This window comes from Epinephelus lanceolatus, chromosome 24 (genome assembly GCF_041903045.1).
Source record: "Epinephelus lanceolatus isolate andai-2023 chromosome 24, ASM4190304v1, whole genome shotgun sequence".
Lineage (NCBI taxonomy): Eukaryota > Metazoa > Chordata > Actinopteri > Perciformes > Serranidae > Epinephelus > Epinephelus lanceolatus.
The window spans coordinates 10,129,152-10,148,493 of NC_135757.1; positions in this window are offsets into that span (position 1 = coordinate 10,129,152).

Below are 19,342 nucleotides of genomic sequence, written 5' to 3' on the forward strand. Positions count from 1 at the left end.
GTGTACCGACGCAATGGGGGTCACGGCAATCATAGATGTGCATCTGGGAGTGGAAATTGCTATTTCACCCCGAAACACCGAGCCAGACTGCTACAGAACTGGGCTGTGAATTTAACAGGGTGGAAAATACAGAGTAATACAGGCTTTCGAGGTTATTTCATTAGTTACCTGACCAAACATGTGGCAAGATGATTGACACCATTATTCCTGTGTCTTCTGTGATTATTTCTCAGTGTTTTTAATGGCATTCATTCTGAGATATCTTGTTTGCAAAGTTGACATGTTGACCTTCAGTTGGACCTAAGGAGAAAAAACTTGTGAAATGTTCAGAATATGAAGAGCTCGCTTTGGGAGCATGAATATAAACATTTTGACCAGATGAGAGGGTGAAGGGTGAGGTCAGGGGGTCACCTAAACATTAGAAATCATCCTTTAGTGATAATAAATACGCAAAATCTGGCAAGTAGGCGTCAAAGAATGAGCACTTGGCCTCCTTGTGAGGTAGGTGGTGCTGACTACTGATGTGGCCTGTTGGTGAATTGGAGACTACCATGTAGAAATACTCTGCCACAAGTAAAGTCCTGCCTTCCAAATATTGCTTCAGTAAAATTCAAATGTATTACTCATGTGGCCCATTTCAGAATAATGTTGTATTATAATATTGATGCATCACTGTGATGTTGCAGCTGGTAAAGATGGAGCTCATTTTAATTACTTTATATACTGTTGGATAGTTTACCTGATGTTAATATAAAATTATGTATTAGCTGATTCATGTTTTGTATCAATAATCTGAATATGTAAAGTAACTAAGGCTCTCAGACAAATGTAGCTCGGTCAGGACCACTTTTGGAAAAGACAACTTGATTTTCATTTGCAGTATTATATTTGGTGGTATGGCTCTGTTCTGGGGCCTCTCTGCCTTTCCTCAGGCCTGCACAGAAAGCCTAAGATGGAGAGAGAACACCTCTGCAGCCCTCTGCGTGCCTACGTGGAAAGTCTAAAGCGGAGGGAGCACACCTCTCTGCCCTTCCGTGCCCCTACGTTGAAAGCCTAAGGCAGACAGAGCACACCTCTCTGCCCTTCCGTGCCCCTACGTTGAAAGCCTAAGGCAGACAGAGCACACCTCTCTGCCCTTCCATTTGCAAACAAGGAAAGCTTTAAAGCACAGAGAGCACACCTCTCTGTCCTCCAGTTTGCAAATAAGGAAAGCCTGAAGCAGAGAGAGCACACCTCTCTGCCCTTCCATGTGCAAATGAGGAGAGCCTGAGGCAAGGAGAGCGCTCCTCCCTGCCCTTCCATGTGCTGACATGTTAATCCTAAGGCAGGGGAAATAGCAGAACAGAACAGAGCAAGCAAAATCATATTAAAGTTTCTAAAGGGACGCATTTTATGAGCTAACTATGCCGTTTGGAGGTGGAGAGGAGGGTGGATGGTATGACATTAGGCGAGACAACTGCTGAGCTGCAGACTACTGTTTAAGACCAACAAACAGCAAAACTGGCTGTGTTTTGACGTGTTTCCATTGGCCAGTTCACAAAAGGCAGAGATATTGCTGTCTTCCTCATGGGAATTGTGCCACCAAAAGCGGGTATATGAGCCAAAACATGATCTTTTCTCAACCATAAGCAAGTTTTAACATTTCTGCTACATAATAACATACAAACGTAATGTATCCATGGTTTACAGAAACATGCAATGGCAACATTTTTTCTTGTGACTGGGTTGAGTAAGAAGTACCTCTGAGATGTAATGGAGCAGAAGTATGAAGTAGCATCATATGAAAATACTCAAGTAAGTAATTCAAGTCCAATTACCTCAAAATCGGCTTCATTATGTTTTAATTGTCACAGAAGTTAGTGAAAGCCAACTGCAACAGCACAATTGGACAACTGAAAATGTTTTGGAGACGTTCAGGGACACGAGTAACACTACAAACGTCAAATCCCACAGTTCCCGTAAGGTTAGAGGTAGAGGTCAGAAATTTTAAACGGGTGTGGTTGACAAGATGTAGAGGGCAGGGGAGGGGTCTACATAGTCTGGCATTAAGTTTGTCCTTGTTATTTTTATTCAAATATGATACATAATAGAGGAACAGGAACAACAAACTCTCAACGAGCCATGTATGAACTAATGTTGTTAAGGTTGTGTTTTAACCACATGCCAAAAAAGGTCATTTTAAAACTAGAAGATTCTTCTTCTGTCATTAGCTTTTCCATTAACAGACAAAAATTACAAACATAGGTTGAATACAGTACTTGTTACAGCCTTTCGGGCCCACATATGCTGAGGGGAAAAGGGAAAAAACATACAAGAAAAGCATAGGATAATAAATCACATAAAAAGTAAGGATTAATGTCCATAATATAAAATGAAAAATGAATATAATGCTAACAATGGTACAAAGGTAATAATACCACATACTATATATGTTCCAGAGGGAAAACTATAGCTTACTATAGACACTGCACAAACATCTACTGGGTGCACAGAGGTGATTCTGCTGCCAACTCACTCATGCGCCGCTCTCCCAAAAAGCCAGCACTGTCCTTTAACTGTCCATAGAGTCAATGCCATTGGCGGAGCACAATGAACGCTTCAAAATGGGCGCAATGGATTAATTTTAAAAGTGTCGACATGGGAGGTTAAACAGAGCATTCTGCATGATAAATCAAGCCTGACTGACTGAACTGAAGGACATGACTGAAATTGTCCAGCTGTTTTTCTTTTTTTTTTTTTCCCCTCGCACCCCTTGGCGGCGTTATCAAATGTCCTGCCAATAAAGTTCCAGTTATGAGCTCATGAGAAACATGTGGAGCCATCTAAAGATGTATATGCCATGTGGTGGAGAGGAAGAGAACTCATCTATTTTCTGCTTGGAGTGGGTTTGCATCCGGACATCCATCATAGCCGGGGCTATTGTCTGTGTGTGTGTGTGTGTGTGTGTGTGGTTGTGTGGCATGTGCTGTTGCTGTCTTATCATCCCCCAGCATCATAATATGGGCCAAAGCACATCAGCGAGTGTAATTGCACTTCTATCTGACTCCCCCAAACCTCTCCTCTTCCATTCCCCTGCTTACTCACAAGCACAGAGAAGGCAGTGCATGTGTGTGTGTTTAAAAAGGGAGGAAAAAAAAAAAGGGAAATCGCGGCAGTTACTTTTTTATGATGATATCACAACTGTGTCTGACATCTGTGTAATGGCAGTGTCCAGGTTGCGGGGGGAGAGCGAGGTGCCGGGTGACATAGTGTCAGATGTTTTATGGAGAGATCCCCACATACAAAGAGGGGGAAAGCGAGTTTGTGACAGAGCAAGAATCAATGGGAATGAGTGAGAGAGCGAGAGATAACATCCTCCCACTTTATGGTGTGATTGGCAGATACATGGCAGCTTTTCTACCTGCCATTCCACTCAAACATCTTGTTCTCGCCATCAAATGGAGTCACACTGGGACAGTGATAGCAATGGCAACACTTTATACAGGCTCACATTATCATCATTGGAATGTACAATTGCACTGTTGATACAGTAATTATATAGTAGTTAGCCATATGAGGTCGTTGCATTTGCTGAAGCATTGAGTAGTAGTCAGGTAAAAGACTAGCTGCTATTTCCAGAACAAATCCTTCTTTCATTTTTTTGTATATTTAATCATACTTGCATTGTTATGTTTGATAGATGCTATTCTTGCTAACACGTGACGGCCTTCAAGGATATTATCATCTGCCATTTCCAGCAGTTATGATCGCATTGTGCTCACAGTAATTGCTGTGATCTTGGAACACAGTGACCTTGCTGCAGCTCATTCAAACACCATGTAAATGTCATAACCAAATCTGCCTTTTTTCCCCCTTGAAAAAACACCGCTCACTTCGCCCATCCCTTTCCTTTCCCTGCTGCCGAAAGCTGTGATACATGCTTTTATTACAGCCGGACTGGACTGCTGCAATAGCGTGCTTTATGGTACATCATCCACAGTGCATCCAGAGCTGGAGTTCACTCACTCCCGCGCCTGTGACCACATCACTCCTGTCCTAAAGCACCTGTATTGGTGCCCTGTCCCACAACCCATTCAATTCAAACTCATTTTCTTTACTCAGAAAGCCAGGCGCTCTCATACCTCCCACACCCTTCTCCATCACCACACATCATCTGACACCAGCCTCCTGTCCTCACCTTCCATGTACAAGAAGTGCTGCTGAAGTTTTTTTGTGGGCAAGAAACCCAAACAAAAAAAAAGCAAACTTGCCCAAACTAAACCAAAATAGTTTGTCTTCTCTCTCGAAGAAATAACCAATATGATTATTTTCCGGTTTGGCATCCTTATGGGTAAGTTTTGGTTAAAAAACAATTAAAACTGAGGACTGCTGGCTCATAATTCCAAGTACCCAATGGACCACTTTGTCCAACAGCCCGCAATCCAATGTGCATTGCTCCAACGAGTTCTCCGAAGCACATGGCTAAATATAATGCAGAACATAACTGGACCACTCGTACTTGTCTTCGTTGTAGGGATGAGTGAGTACACCATTATCTGCACCTGTCCAACCTACTATATTGTCAATATGCACATCTGGTATTGGACTGGGCAGAATTTAAACCGTATGTGTGTGGGACCTGACCAGAACTTTTTACTTTAAGCCTGATCATTTTGATCCCATGAGTAAGATATTGAAAACAGCTATGCAAATGAAGATTACCCTTCACAGGTTCGGATATTGACACAATTTTACTCGGACGATACTGGTACTATAAAGTACTTTATCCGTTCTGAATACTTTTGGCTCAATGTGCTTTGTTGGTTGGGTCGGTTAGGTTTAGGCTTGAGAACTGAGATTGGTGAGAGTGAGAATATTAGGGTAAGATGATCACAGGCAAAGTAGGGCTGGTCATGCATTCATCGAGACAGGGCCAGGTGTGTGTGTAGCCTATTTTTTGGGGGAAAAAAACTACCTGTTCAGGGAATGCAGACTTGTTTTCCGAATACTTGGTTGAGGTTATGGCTCAAAGAGGTCTTTGTCAGGCAAATGTCCTCTGTTTTAATGTATAAAAAAAGGCTAATGCTATTGTTTTGGGAGGTTGGTAACATTTACCAACATGATCTAAAACCACTTTATATGAATCTAAAACTGAAAGTGAGCACTTCTGAAATGTTTTTTTTCTCATACCCCAAAGTAAGTAAAGTCCAGTAGGTCATGCATGAAGTCTGATAACTCTTACAGTAGACAGTTTTCAACTTCAACTTTATTTTGTCCCTGAAGGGCAATTAGTTGTACAGCAAGTAAAAGCACAGACAAAAAGGCGTGAGTGACCACATAAGAATATAAATACTCAACAATCTCGGGAGATCGGGAGAACCAAATACAATGAGCTGAAGGAACAGTGGACACTGGAATACCAACACATTCTCACTCCGTCCTCGTCACATGTTGACGTTTGGTCATGGACTTTCTACATCCAGACATGGCATGCGAAGTACCCTTAGCGGTCGAGGTTCTGAGAGTTCGTCTCAAGTTCTGCCTGTTGGACCCATCCACCACCCTTCCTGCCGACCCCACTTTGACTTCTGCCGCCTTAACCTTCGTTCTTGTCCCACCATGTTTCCCCCTGACGCTGCAGATCGCCGCTAAACTGTAACGATCACCAGCTGCGTATCATGCCAACTCTATATTGTAAAAAGAAAGAGGAAACTAACTTTTTTGGGGTTTATTAAATGAACACTGCAAATATACAATCTACATTCAAAATGTACTCTAAATGCTTGAAATGAATATTATTTTTTATGGGTGTTATTTCCTTCTCTTGGGCAGAACCGCTCTGTGCATTATGGAAACTCTGTTACATAAAGATGGAGGTATGATAAAGTGGGCCGAGCCTGTTCCCGAAATCCCCGCGCAATAATTTGCCATTAATTTTGTGCCCCGAATGTTTTGCTTGCGAGTTATTATTTATATATTTATTCGTCTTTTTCATAAATGGGGTTGTGTGGATTTCCTAGAGGTTTTGGCTGGGCCATTTCTGTAGGAGAACTCATCACTCATGGCCCAGATCTCCATTTCCTCATGAATAACATTGACAGATGGAGGACAACTGTCTTGTTGCTCTGCATGGTAAGGAGTGTGTAAGTGCGTGTGCGTATGTATGTGTTTGTGAGTGAGTAAAGAGATAGAGAGGAGTGCAAAATAAAGAAGGGATGAGGCGTGTTGGCACATGTCTGTGGATGGTCTTGATATAGCTGTATGTGTGAATGCATGTCTGTGTCTAATCCATGCACACATGTATGTATTGTATGTATACAATCCTCATATTTGTCCTTTTCTTACAGAATCCTTTATATTGTCGGTACATGTGAGCACGCTGCATAATGCACATGCAGTGTAGTGTTTTATGTGTGTGTGTGAGAGGCATGTGTGTAAACATGTGATGAATGCTTCCTTGGTACTCGCCACTACGAGAAAGCATGCCGCCCTCCACTTGTCTTCAATGCAATTAGGTTAAATAATGATAGCACATAAATTCCCACAGAGGGGAAAAAGGCTCTCCTGCCCTTGTCGCCCTCTGAAATATGGCTGAATCCTCCATGAATGGAGGTTGAGTGGAGGTTTGTGAGCATCTGTGCGAGCATGTGTGCGTACATACGTATGGGGTGAAGGACTGGGTGCTGTGTGAGAGGGAAAAAAAAAAAATCAATGAATCCAATGCATTCATCATGCTCGATGAGAATAAAAAATATAAGATGAATGGATATTTTGTGTACTGGTCTGAGAATTAGCTGTGTTCCAGTGTGGTTCCATCTCTGTGGCATCAGTTTGGAGAGGACCCTTTCTGTTTCAACATGTCAATGTGCACAAATGCTTGACGAAATCTGTCGTCCGAGTTTGAAGACAAAGATCCCTGAAATCCACCCCATCCAATCTTTTAAGTAAATACAAACACCGTCTAAGAGCCAGTCCGAACTGCCCAACATTAGCACCCGATCTCAATGATGCTTTTGTGGCTGAATGGCAGCAAATCCCTGCAGCCATGTTCTAAAAGAGCCTTCCCAGGAGAGTGGAAGCTTTCTGACACCTGCTTCGATTGTTATCAGCCCATTAAATGGCTGTTATCAGCTTTCATCTGGAGAATGGATTTGAGGTAGTATGGCCCTACTCTGCCTCACAGTTTATTGTTAGGCTAAAGCCTCTTGGGAGCAAAGGAGCAAGTCAGGTAGTGTAGTATAGAGAGCAAGGATGTCTGCATAAGGAAACTGGGGTGGATGGATCAATCAAGCACAAAACTTTCAACCAGGAGACCTGTTTGCATCCCATGTGAAACCAAAAGTCAATGTTGATGTTAGGTACTTAAGTTACATCACGGTACATAACAAACATACCTAATATTAACCCAAACAGTGCTCTTTTATGAAGTGTTAGAACAAGATTCGGGAACAAAGACCACGCCTCGGACGGATTCATTTCCGTACTACGAGTACTTAAGCACACCTCATCCTTTTCCACATCCCTTCCTCCCCAATCCCCATTTTCTACCTCTCTCCTTGTCTGAATACAGGAACCGGGGGACTCCGTACACCAGGAGCCTGTGAGAGACAGTTCCCCCACCCAGAGTCTCAACCTTGCCTGGTTCCACCCGGTCTTGCAGCCACCAGCCGACCCTGCCAAACCAATCCGTCCATCCACACCTAAACCCGCATCCTACCCACCACTTCCTCCCATCCCATAAATCTCTCATTCAACGACCCCTCATCCCACATCCCTTTACCCTCATCCCCCTTCTGGGCTGCTGGCAGGTGTCATTTGCCCTGGCTGAAGTGAGGGAAATATGTACTCAGTTTTTACTTAACTGAGTGTATCAATAAATTGTCTAATCAGAACTAATAAACAGATAATCATGATTAATGTCATATTTTTGTAACCCCAGATGAAGAGCTAAATGTAATGGTGTATGCCTTCACAGCCTGTACTCAAGTGAGTGTGTGTATCTGCAGTCTGCACTCAGGTAAGGTCATCTTGCTCAGAAGTTAAGAGACAACTGTGTCAGGAACACACACTACCTTACCTTGAGTGTGTGCTGAGTTCAAAAAACGATGGTGACAGAATCAGGAAGTAGTGATCAGAGGGTGGAACAACAGAAGGGCTCTGCCAGCAAAGGCCCACAATGGGTGGGGCAAGTGAATAGCAGTTTTTGTGTATAACTTTTGAAGACTCACAGTAGACCTATTTCACTTTGAACTGCATTATTTTAATTGGAAAGTAACCAGTGTGGTAGAAGATCTAATGCAACTGGCTTGATAAAAGATTCTTAGCCCACAAAGGCATTATAATGGTAGTGATAACAACTGATAGTGATCAAAAATAGGGCTTTTAGAGGCATGTTAAAGCAGTTAAAAATGTTTTTTGGCCACTTGGGGGCAGCAAACAATCTGTGAACACAAGATATTATAACCTTATAAAGTTGTTGCATATGTCAACAAACAGTTGTCCATTGATGCATCAATAGACACGGAGCAGTATTAGCATTACAGTTAGCATTAGCAATTAGCGTTGTGTGAAGTCAAATATTTTCAATTGTTTTAGCTCTAACCTGGTTTCCACACAACTCTATGGGATATATCTGCCTATGTAGTAACCAGATGGGAACTTTTCTAGGATATCTACATGAATCATTACTGTCACCTGACTTCAGCCAATTGCACTGTGTTCTTTGACTGGATAAGCCAATGACAGTGTTCCACATCATCTTAAGTGGGCTGCAGTACAGCCACAACCCCTTTTTTCAACAAGCATGGGCAACTGTGAGGCAAGGAGGAAGCACAAGGCACATTTTAATCCACTACTCCTATTTTTAAATTCCTTTTTAAAAAAAAAAAAACTGTGTCTAAGGTAAACATGTGATGATACCGTAAAACTTCAATTAATAGCCTTAGCTATATTTTGCCTAAATCACTGAAATCAGTGGGCCTATATTTGGGACCATATGAAACAGGCCTTTAATTCCTTTAACACAAAGCTGTTGCTCAGCATAGATGGTATAAAAATAAGGCTTCAGATAACATATCAATTATGAATCATTCATTAGAACTAGCTCCGACGGACATCAGACAGAAAGTGAGTTATGCCACTCGAGGATTACAACACTCCGCATACCGACAGACCACTTTATCCCGTTGAAACAATACTCACCACTTGGATTAATTTTAATGAAAAACCCGTTTTAATCTATTGATCTGATGATCCTTAAGGGCTACATGAATATGAATGACTTACTGGGCAATTGAGGGATGGACACATAATTTGAGGTAGTCAATACATTCAAAGAACTTGTGCTTGGCAAGCAGACCAGGCTTCTAATTGAGACAGGCCTTTATTTGTCAAAATGTGTCGCCACACTGGGCTACGAAAAGGGATTCTGCATTTTAATGGTATATTACTTATGCATGTCAAAAAGTAATATGATTTATTTATTTTTTTTCAAAATATCAGTCCATTGGAATCAATTAGGGACCCGAGTGCCACCGGGAAATGAATGGGAAAATACTATTTGTCAGGGAAATGCTGTTCTGATTTGATTTTCTAATCATACATTTGGGTTATAATGCATCCTGTTAGTTATGTACACAAAGACCGAGCTCAGGAGGTTTGGAACGTACTGTTTTCTGGAGGACATCATGTTATTAATTGATATGAGTTAAGCATTCAGGAAAACAAATAATAGTGTTTTTTTATGCTAAAAAGTCAATTAAGACTAATTATTGTCATTTCTATTAATAGGTGTTTTTTATGCAGATGATTATGTTCTGAACAGGTTAGATTGGGCTTCATATGGGTGTTATGTTAGGTTGTCCATAAAGATCTGGCCATTATATATATATCATACTATAGCATCAGATAGATAGTTGTCATACCAGGCCATATTTAACCCAAAGCAGACAGAAATTAGGTGGGTCGAGGGTCAGTGTTTCCTTTTTCTCAATGATTCACCTCACTGCTCCGCTCACGGAGAGGCCAGCCAGCCCACTCACAATTTAAAGAACCCCCTCTAAAGGATAGCAAGATGGAGGGAAAGACAGAGGGAAGAAGGAGGTGAGAGAGAGAGAGGAGATGCTGTGATGAGGTCGGTTGCCATGGCAACTAGCGGAGCAGGGCTCTGCTGGGCTCTGATATATATTGTTCCCCATGAGAGAAGGAGGGAGAGCGAGCAGGAGATGGAGGAGAAGAGAGCGAGAGACGGGGAGAGTTAGTGGGGCGGGTTGAGGACGGAGGAGGGAAAAAAAAAGTTGAACCAAAAGAGAGGGGGGGGGGGGGGGGGGGGAGGGTAAAGCAGACACAGAGGAGAGGGAGAAAACAAGACATGAAAGGAGACACACATGGACCGAGAGGGACTGCCATTAGTGGGACAGTAAAGAAAAGGGAAAAAAAAGCAGACAGATAAAAGAAGTCACAGTCTCTCAGGTACTTTATTATTTCCTGGACCCCGGCTGGCCATTCTTGTGATATGGCCCCGGCTGCCTGGCTCATCCCTATTATGACAAATCTGTCTCGTTTCAGCATTATGAGGAGAGCCACTAGCTTAGCAGGACAATATGAATCAGCCTCAGGTTAATGCCCTTGCTCTGCGCAAACACACACACTCGCCAGCATTTCAAATAGACACGCCAGACGTGCCACGCACAAACCGACACACGCCCGTGGACACAGGCGTGCCCGGCGGGATCGCGCAGACAAATCTTAATTAGGAGGTTTGTCTCTGAGCAGTGATATTAAAGGTGGAGGGACACCTTGCACTAAATTTAGCCTCAGACAAAAGGCAATATCTGAGCTGCAGTGTTTCCATGCGTCTCGGTAATGGCCACACACGTCATATACAGAGAGATACATGTGGACACACACTCATATACACGCGCTCTATCTCTGCTTTGTCTTCTATCACATTACGCTGAATAGCACCCAAGTGGGATCACAATTGACCTGTCGGCTCTTTGCTGTTTGTTCTGTCTATTAGGGAATTATTTACCTTTGCCTTCGTGGCTCAGCCTCCCCTGCATGAGTTAGAAGATGAGAGGTCTGGATATGCTGTTTTTTAAATTTCCATAATCTCTAATTGTGTGCTGTCAGACGCATTAAAGATGACATTTGCGGGCGCGTAGAGGACAGTGCTGACGGTGAGTGGCGAAGGCCTTTTAACCGGCTCACCTTGCGCCACGTCATTATCTAAGCTTTTCGCCTGCATGTATATGTGTGTGTGCTGGAGTACGTGGCCTGGTCTTGAACCCACTGGACAGGGTTCGACATTGATTTAAATCCTGTCACATCGCTCATTTGGAGGTTGTTACGTGGACGACGCACGCTAGAGCACTTACAGTGACTGATCTGTGTCAGGTGCAGATGAACCCTCAAATGCCACATAACAAAATTTTCTTTTTTAAAAGGCATACAAAGACTTTTTTCTGATTTAAAAGTGACGAACAAATCAGAGCCGATGTGGAGTATGACATCTCAGAGAGGACACAGAAATGCAAAGGGAGGGAAAACTGAGCCGCGCACTTTGGGGATTTAACTGTGGATGCATAGCAAACAGGGGTGGGCAGGAATATTACAGCATGGTGGCATTCTGTGAGAGCCGTCAAGGCATGGTGTATCATCAATCAGCACAGTGCTGTATGAGCTGCCAGGACATGTGACACGCCCCTCAGCATTTCAAACGGCAGCAAATGTTACATTTAAAAACAGCGGAAATGTCGGTGTTGCAGCCATAAAGATGCAAAACGAGGACGGCGAAGCATTTCAGTGCCGCTATTTGCAAAGTGTGCACAACTACAGGGTGGAGTGTAACAGGCAGTCATGGGCCAAACACTAGACTTGGGTCGATTCTCGGTTTTGAACTCAGTCTGATTTTATGCAAACTGGCTGAACTGGCATTTGTTATTATGGCACATTCTGGCAAATTAAAAAGTAGCCCACATCAGCAACCTGTGCTGACAGCATCATGGTGCTAAATACAACTTGTATTGCATTAATAATAATGTTTGGGGAAGGTGTAGGTAGGGGCAACATGAAGGAGGTCAAATTTCAGTTGAGGTGGCAGGGGGACACGTGTTTATTTCCTAAAACATTTTTTGGGGTGACGATGAGACATGGCGGTGCTAGTCTAAATATATGGTAACATTTTGGATTTTAAGCAAACAAATGAGGAATCTAACAATAATTATCTTGCAATAATTAATTATGCAGATGATACCTCCTTATTTCATTACAAAAGCTTTAATAGCCTATGGCAGGGGTCGGCAACCTTTACAATCAGAAAGCCAATCTTGACCAAAGGTAATGATAAAAAAAAGGTTTGTCTGAAGTCACAAAACATATTTGAACCTTAGGAAGGTAACACAGCCTATTGAGTTTGGTGTATAGGTGCATAATTTGTTTAGGCCTCCAAGAACAATAAATGAACTTGTTTAAAAAAAAAGGCATTATTCATTTTCATACGATTTTTGTCAAAGCCACACGAGCAACTGGAAAGCCACAAGTTGCTTACCCCTGGCCGATGGCACCCTAGTCACACTCCGAAGTCGTCGAAATCTGTCGCTAGGGCAGAGACTTCTGGTGTCCAACGAGGGCAAAAAAAGCTGTCCTTTCATCTTGGCATGATACGCTGCTGGTTGCCGTTGTAGTTTAATGGTACCCAGCCGTGTCATATGGACTCATAGTAGGACAACAACAAAAGTTATGGCGGCAGACGTCCGAGTAGGGCGGGCAGGAGAGATGGTTTATGGGTCCAACAACCACCGACTTTCACCCCACAGGCTGGTGTTCTGTAGTCTGTAAAGCCAGACCTTGTTCTTTTTCCTAAACCCAACCACTTGTGTGTGTTGGCTAAAGGTAACCATCCATCCATCCATCCATCCATTTTATATCTGCTTATCCTCTTGAGGGTCGCAGGGCGGCTAGAGCCTATCCCAGCTAACATTAGGCGAGAGGCAGGGTACACCCTGGACAGGTCACCAGACTATCACAGGGCTGACACATAGAGACAGGCAACCATTCACACTCACATTCACACTCACGGACAACTTAGAATCACCAGTTAACCTGCATGTCTTTGGACTGTGGGAGGAAGCTGGAGTACCTGGAGAAAACCCACGCTGACATGGGCAGAACATGCAAACTCCTGCACCCGGGATGGAACCAAGAACCTTCTTGCTGTGAGGCGACAGTGCTAACCACCACACCACCGTACCACCCCTAAAGGTAACCAAAAAAAGGTAATTTTATGGCATTGTACCAACAAAGTACATTTATTTTGAAAAATACCATATTCAAACAGTACATTTCCTGTAAAAACAAAAATGTATTTTGACAACAGACAATGCATGGAACAGGCAGAACTTGACACGGCGTCCCAGACTGTCAACAACCAATGCACCCAGGGTACCAACGTGGAAAGTCCATGACCAATTTCAATGGGTTGCCTATGGTGGCAACTGGCTGGAGGAAGATCTCCAGGGTGCTGAAGGTTTCTGGTAAATGACCATCGCTAATAACATGCTAGGCTACGTGCTGATGACTGTATTGTATGCCAATTCCAGTAAATATCGCAAAATAAACGTGAGGGCTACTCATCCATAGTTTAAATGGTTACGTCTCCAGTCTGATCTGGAACGTACACCTGATAGCTGAACGCTTGTTTGCTGTTAGGACACGGTGTCATTATGTTCCACTCCAGAGCAACTGGTGAGTCAAGTGTCAGCTGGTAAAACTCAAAACTAAAACTAAAGCTGGTATACTGGTCCGGTCTGGTGTTTGGCTTTTCATCAAACTGGTTTGACAGTTTTTACCATCGGCCCAACCCCGCCAAATTGAATTTTCATGTTCTTCAATTCACGCTTGCCGTCATTTGAATATACTGGTCATGACAAAGATTGCATACAATGATAGTCAAAGAGCGTCAAAGCTGTATCTGTTTCTTTTAGGCAGCGGGTGATATGATTTATCATTGCTCAGGTTTGACTCATTTGACTCTTCATTTTTATGGAAAACCCACCCGGCTATCAATATTATTACTCATATAATCCATCATCCATGGCCTCGGAGATACGCACCCATTGCTTCACAGCTCTGTGCTGCTCGGGGCTATGCCTCAAACGTGAGACTAAAAATGGGGATTGCAACCTTCAGATCACCTTCTCGAACGCTTCTCGACACATCAGGAAACATCATATACACTTACCTCCTTGTCAACACCTTTTCCCATGTGCACTGAAGATGTGTGACATATGGAGAAAGGTAAACACGAATCTACAGTTGCTTTCACTGACATCACCTCTACAGTCTATAAGATTTTGTTTCAGATTTTCGCCTGCTAAAAGCTTGAAATCAACGGAGCCACATGTTCTTTCACTCCTCCATCTTCCTCCCAGCTCCATCATTTATTTCTTTCCTCCTCCTCACTGGCCCACAGGTGCAATTTCCACCTCTTTCTCCCGAGGTCACGACCCTCCCACTCCCGGCGGGCCACACTGTGGAATTATAAAGACAGAATCACAACCTTCCCGACTGCCACACCGTGCACCGGTGGGAGGAATATTAACAGAATGACCTCAAACAAAATGCTAGTTGCCCTCAGCAGCTGGGTAAACAGGTAATATCCCCCATTTAAACAGACCATAATAGTAAAAACCTCTCTGTGCAAGCGTTCCTCCTCCCCGCCCCCTCCTGAACTCTTTAAACACATCTCTTTGGTGATTGCTTGATGCAAATGCAGCGCTCCGTGCCTGTTTCACTTTGGCTTCCATTACACTGTGCAAAGATTGGTAGGCTTGTCAGAATGGGAAATCGGCCTTTAATCATTTATGATGGCCATGTCTAAGTTGGGTATGCCCTGAAGTGCTCTGTCTCCCCTCCGTTCCTTTACCTCTCTGATGCTGTGTTTCCGTCTCTGTCTACATCTCTCATTCTCTCTCCCCCTTCTGTCTATGTCTCATCTTTTTCACAGTTTGCTTAACTCCTCGGGGAGAGGGATGATTCCTGTTTGCCCCTTCCCGAACCACCTCGTGCTCTCTCCTTAGATGCGGTAAAGAATCTCAAGGCGTGCTAACATGAAGGCCCAAAGGAGGGTGGTTTGTAAACGCTTTGACGTTAAACTTCTCAAATCTTTTCATGCTTTTAAAAGCACCTGTGTCTTTCCAATTTTTTTTTTCTTTCTGAATTGCTACATATTACAAGAGGAGAAGAAAGTAGCAGGGCAATTTCACTTTGTTTCTGTGCACCTTACAGCCAAGCCTGTGGATGCTTAGCTTGATCAGCGAGAGGCTCTCTGCTTCCCTCTCAAGCTGAAATCAAAGCAGGAGCAGAACAGGTGGGCAAGCTGGGATTGCGTGTGGAGCCTTTTAGATACCACATGCCACCTTTCTTTACGCCGCCTTTGACAAAAGACTACGGAAGGAAACGCGCTCTTCCTCTCCTCCTCCTCCTCTTCTCTCTCTCTCTCTCTCTCTTCCTTGCACATACACACAGACACTAAAACAGCAACCCCATCACCGACATTGCTTTGCATGCCATTTGAGATTGTTTTCCCTCTGCCAAGTCGGACTGCCGTTTGACAATTTTCTATTTCCACATTGTTTCGCTTCTTCAATATTGACTTTGTTTTGTTTTCTTGTCGACTCCGGAGCCCCCGCTTCTGTAACAGGATGGCATTTCCATTACTGCACTTTATCTTCTATCGTCAGGAGCAGTGGTGCCACAGCCTGTGTGCCATAATTGAGATCCTTGTGTGGCTGGGAAGCCAAGATACTCTGCCAGTGGATGTGAATTTGATTGCCAGGTCTTGAGAGTGTCTTAGAATTTAGAATTAAATATACATGCCGGTGGACTGAACATAGAGGTGGGTTAGGTAGGGTGTTCAAAGGGCCAAAGTTCAATAACTCTTATAGTTTTAGGAGTTTACAGTTTTTAGCTTCTTGGAGGGATGGGTAGATTATGAGACAATGGGACCCTTGGCAAAGAGACACAAAAGACCCCATCATCCACATAGGAGCACACTTTGTTGTGGTTTTGTGTCTCTTTGGGATCATTGTGTATCTCTTTGAGGTACATCTTTTGGTTGTTTTGCAGTTCCTTTGCATCTCTTTGTGGTCTTTCTGCATCTCTTTCTGGTCGGTACATATTAATTTGAGTGACATTATTGGGTGAAGATTGCCTGGATACTTTGGGCCCCCAGGTCGGTCACTGGCAAGCCCGTTCAGTAATCCATCCAAGCTCGTAGGTAATTAGTGCCCTGTGCAAAGACACCTCAGCCTCACCTTAGCCTGTAACTTATCTATGAAGCATTGCTGATTCACACTTTTGTGAAGGGGTCCTTAAGTCTAATTTATACTTCTGCAGAAATGCTTGCGCAGAGCTTCGGCAGAGTCATAAAGGTAGTTTGCAGGCCTCTTGGAGAGATGCAGAGACTGCACACCTCTGTGACATCAGAGCTGTGAGATGGAATTTTCATAGTTCTCCACATCTTTGACAACAACAGCAAGGATGGGCAAGTTTGAGGAAAGACTAGCAGTGTAAGGTAAAAGATATCGCTATTCTTCTAAAAAAAAACTTTAAAAAACAACAATAATAAATGTAAGTCACAATTTCTGAGAGGAGATCTCTGATGATGGAAAATATACGCGAAATGGAAGCTTCTGAGAGACAAAAGGTGGTAAAAAAAAGCAGTGGCAGTACAGGGCGAGAGACACCACATTTCTATACAATGCCTTTCTGGCTACTTCCTTTCATCAAACATAGGGAAACAGAATGCAATTATGGAGCTACAATGAAGGTAAGTTGTGCAAACTTCATTAACAAGTCTCAATATACATGCTCTGTGCAATTTGCTTAAGTACTCGACTGTACATACCTGGCACGGTGGTGTAGTAGAGGGTATACTCAGGTATAAGGGGTATACCACCTCTTTTGTTTCTATCTACTTACCTATCTGTCTACCTATCAGCCAAACGCCTCCTCACTAACCTACCATCTCATCAGCTACCACTACACCACTTACCTGGCCCCAGCACCAGTCCATACAGAACGAATCAACACAAAGCCGCAGAAGTAGAAATTTGTAGCACCCCCTGGAATTTTCCATCAGGGAAGACAAACGGGCCCACTAAAGTTCTTGGGGTGTCACACCAAAACCAAAAGGCACAACTGAATTTCAGGAATTCCCTTCACATTCTGATTACCCAAAGTGCTTTAAAGTAGTTTAAAGTTTGAACTATGCAGACTTATAAACAATATCTTGCTCTCTAAATTGATGAACATATAAATTCCATGAAAGGTGTAAAGGCTCTTGCTAAATCAGCAAGTGGAGCTGTGGAAGGAACAGTTTGAAGCTTCTGTGTGTCCTGTACTTGATTATACTGCCATGGTTAGAGGCCTTGAAATACTTCCATGTGCAAATCAGTGCACAACAGTGCCAAAAGATATTCTCTGGAAGTCCATACATATGCACCGGTATTGGTTAAAGTGGGAAACATGGGATGGGAATGATAAGAGGCTATTTGATATGGATGAAGGTAGAGTGACAAGGCAAATATTTATCTGGGATAAACAAAGTATTGGTTCTTGGTTGAAGATTTATGCAACTTAGTTTGTTAGAGAATCACAGCGGGATGATAAAAACTAAATATGGTACAGAGAATTATTTTGTGTATAATTTGTCCAAAAAGCACCGCTGAGATCTGATGTATTACTTTAGATTGCTGAAATTGGATGATATATGAATCTAGACGCAGAAAGGCAGACTTGTCTAATGTGCTGTCTAAACGATACAGAAAATAAGCTCTGTTTTGTTTTCTGCTGTCCTTTTTATAGCGAACAGACTTCGGCGTTGTAAATATGGAAGACTCACAAAAATTGAGATGGCTGCTCACATTTGGAACATCCAAATTAGGCAGTTATCTGGAGAACACTTGGGCATGGAGCTTCCTTATTAGAGAGCGGTGTCCACATTTCTTTGCTACCTTATGTCCTGCCCAGAATTTGCATCGCACTGCACTCAGAGCATTTTTCTTTGTACCTCCAACTGTAAATGATTCTTAATAATTTAGTGCAAACTGATGGCTCGTGTGGGTTTTTGCTGAGCACAGTCTGCAGTCCGGTTTATGAAGGCGCCTCGGTCCGGAGAGGTTTGGCTCGGTGAGAGAGAGGATGGGAAAAAAGACAGAGAGAATATGAGAATAAATGAGACAAATAAGAAATAGTGATGGAAAACAGAGAGAATAAGCGGCCGAGCGAGCGAGACAGTGCCAGGAGAAGCAAGTGTCCTGTTTAGGAGGAAGGCAGAGGTCAATAAAGCGCGGTCTGGTTTGAGGGAAAGAGTCCTGCTGCAGTTTTTATGAGCGAGCCGTCCTCGCTGTTCATATGGGGTGGCCTCTCATAACAGAAGGAAAACAACTAATCAATAATTGAAGAGAGCAGTAAACACTGTGTGCACAGCACCTCTCTGGGGGGATTCCTTTGCTGGCGAATATGTTTGTCTCGTGTGTGTATGTCCATGTGTGCATGCATTTTTGTTCATGTCTGAGTGGGAAAAGATTATGTTTTTAACTTATCCAGCAGAAATGCTATAGCTTCATATCGGAGGGCACACTTTTCAAATGGCTCAATCAATACAGGGGCTGTGTGTCATCCTGGCAGGAGCAGGGGTCATGGTTTTAAGAATGTGAAAGGACTCACCCTTTGAGGAAGTTATACACCCTTGCTAGTGTGAATGACACCTTTAAAATTGGTGCCTGCTGGTCCAGGAGACAGTGTCGAGCCATGCTCTCGGGCCATTTGCGAGGGAGTTTTGCTTTGTGAGTCGACAGTTGAAGTCAGTCCAACTCTTTACTCAAGGTTGAAAAAAAAAAATCCTTTGTCTACTTCGGCTTTATGGTTTTAAATCGCCTTGATGGGTGACACAGCCATCGATCTTGTTGCCAGGCACTGGACTTATAAGCTCGAGGCTCTCTGTTAGACTTTCCCTCCTATGGGCTTTTAAATATCCTGAAACGTCCCCTATTTTCTCCTGGTAATGCAATCACACACTGCACGAATGTTCTTCACCAGTGTTTCCGCATGAAGATCATGATCACATGCACATTCGGAATAGAAATGAAACTTTCTTTGTCACCCGAGGGAAGAAGATAATAATATCTTAGAATTATTTTTTCTCTCCATTGAGGAGGAATTAGATCCATCGAAGAGTCATCCGGCGTGTGAGGCGAATGGTAACAGCACTATTAGAGTGCTGATGACTTAGAGAGGACTGTATGAGCTAATTTGCCCAGATATAATGTCTCCAGAGTGGAGCAGGGGAAGGTGTGGA